The sequence below is a fragment of the Saccoglossus kowalevskii genome, chromosome 7 (genome assembly GCF_978046115.1).
Source record: "Saccoglossus kowalevskii chromosome 7, keSacKowa6.1, whole genome shotgun sequence".
Taxonomy (NCBI): domain Eukaryota; kingdom Metazoa; phylum Hemichordata; class Enteropneusta; family Harrimaniidae; genus Saccoglossus; species Saccoglossus kowalevskii.
Genome location: NC_140647.1, coordinates 9,287,974 through 9,290,847, shown reverse-complemented (window position 1 = coordinate 9,290,847; position 2,874 = coordinate 9,287,974).

Genomic DNA, 2,874 nt, shown 5'->3' with positions numbered 1-2,874 from the left:
CACAATATGTACTTTCGGAGTTCATCACTTTGGCGTATACGTATCCTAGCTTGTGATAACTTTATTATTCTAACCACTTAAGCCAAGAACAGGGAAGGTGGTGACAATTAGTACTTACTATGCACACCATCTTGGAAAAATTACATAATTATTCCAGTTTCAAAATTCACATTTTTGCATAAAGTTGGAGCAAGCAGATATACCCAGTGGATGTTGTATCTCAAAATTACGGCACACTGTAACTTGTATGATGTAAACAGGTCAAATACCAGAATATATCAGTACAGTTTATGAAGAGAATGAACAGTCACATCTTCAGGAAATTATTGAGAATTTATATAATCCCAAACTGCAGACGAAGACAGATATTTCTATGACAGTAAAATGTGAAAGGCACAGTGTTGAAAGAGGAACTATACTGCTTGTCTGTACCATATTTACTACAATTCGCTAAGACTTTTTAACCAGTTTTTCCAAACATACACAGTCACACACAATCAAAACCTTTATAAAACCTGGAAGCTCCGAGCTAACTTTTGGTACCGTGTACCATACCACACTATGGGGATCGATACGACATTGTGCATCTGATAAATTACAATATTTGCTGTGTCAGAAGCGTATCATCAATTAAAGCATATGTACTAATAGCTGCATTTATTGTCTAGTGGATCACTCAAATATTTGCGATGTTTTCGGCCATTTCACTATATGGTTATTATGGTAATGCACTGAGTCCACGTGTAATAATTTCTCCACTTGTAGTTGTGGTACAAATACTTTTTTCTCTCAGTGCCTCTTGTAAGACCAGGGTATTTTTTGACTGTTCGGTCTCCCAGTTGGGTAGAGGAGAAATAATTCACATCCAGGCAGAAACATGTGGTTTCAATATTTATTGAGTAATTCAAGTAAGTAAATTAACATTACATTAACATTAAAGGTTTAGTGACAATGAAGGAATCCCGTCATACCTTCCATCAGATACAACATCAGGACACCAGTGTCCTACTGTCCAGTCTCCTCAACACCCAAACCATTCCATGGATACTAATAGTCCAGAGAACATCACTTCTTCTCAAAGGTTAATCCCATGTGCCGTAGTTAATGGTCAGACTAAAGCATCTAGTACAAGTGACATTCATTTCCACGCAGAAACCAGAATGCATCACTCCTTGTTTAAGGTTAATCCCCTAAGTTAATGGTCAAACTAAAGCACCCTGTACAAGTGACATTTATATGGAGGCACCCCAAAACAGAGACACTAGAATATGTCACACATCATTTAACCTGCAGGGTATTTTTTCTATTTCCTGGAGGCAATATTTCTTGGGTTTAAGAAGATACAGTCTCTAGAGTAAAAGGTTATTATGCTGTGAATCTTATTATTAGTCTGAAGGTGAAAGAGCAAGCACTGAAGGTGAACAAACTTAGTTGCATTTTACAGTCACAATTAACCTTTCATAGTTGGCTGTATTTTAATTGTTATCTCTTTCATTAATCAATTAAATGATTGATCAGTACAAATATTATCAGTACCACCTTTTAGACACTTGAACATCCATGCCCCATATCATATATAGGTATGTACGTGCTAGAGACAGGTACGATTTCGTCCAGACCATCAATTATAATGATGTATACGATATTATCTAAATAACTAATTGACAATGGTGATCAATATATGTCAAAGATGTTTATGTCAATTAAGTCTTTCCCTGTATGTGCTATACAGTTTTTTGAAAGTTCATTATCCAGAGCACAATGAGCTCTTTGATCTAGGGTAGTTAACTAGGTCAATTTTGCAACCTTCAGGATCTAGTTCATTCAGTGATTACATATGTAAGTTTAAAGTACTATGACATTCTACAGCTGGGTATAATCACTTAACAGATTTAATGTAAATGTGCAATAAACACATTGGAAGACGAGCTAAAAAACAATTTAAGTTACAAATTAATTTAGAAAATCAGTGAATTGTTTTGAGTAGATGTTGTTCAAATTCAAATTTGGGAAAATACATTTCAGGCTAAAACTCAACTTTTACCCAACCTATTTTCACTATTTTTATAATTTTGTATTGACTACTTTATATTAAAGTCTTTAGATAGTCATGACAATTGCTTACTTAAAAATAATAAGCATCTAAATGTTCTCCTTATTGAGAATTGTGTGAATTTTATTCATTCGGACAATACAACAGTTTAATTTCTAGTACATAGTGTTATATTGTCTGTACCACCACTTACATCTTCGGATGCATAAGTTGCTACAATTATGAGCTCATTGATATCGTATTACGTTTTCCATTGAAACCTAAATCCTAACAATTTATTTGCATAATCTGGGAAGTACTATAATCTTTTAACATTTTCCAATCTGCTACACTCAAATGACGGTGTCAAATTGTCCTGCAAGCCAGCCTTTCACCAGACAATAAGAGATGAACATTTGCATAGACCTAACAAAGAACAAAGATTTTTGAATACATAAATTACTGGATTTTATTTTTAGGCCATCCATGTGACATCTTTCAGACAAGCCTTTTGTCTAAAGTTGTTACAAAGACAAGATATACTTTGATCTTTCTCAATTGATAATTCAATCTACCCTGAACTTTGAAGTAATACATTTTAATATATTTTTATCATACCAATTTAGTTAGTTAAATCAACACTTGATCCTCAACAGACTTATATTTCAGGGTTTTTTAAGGTAATTATAGTTAGTAACACTTAAGCAATCCCTTAATTAACCCATTAATCTCCACTTCATAAACTTTCCTTTAATGCATTAGTCTTGCCACTATTCATTGCACTCCTTCAACACATAATCATGATTTAAATTGTGATGCATTGCCTATGACAACTGTATGTT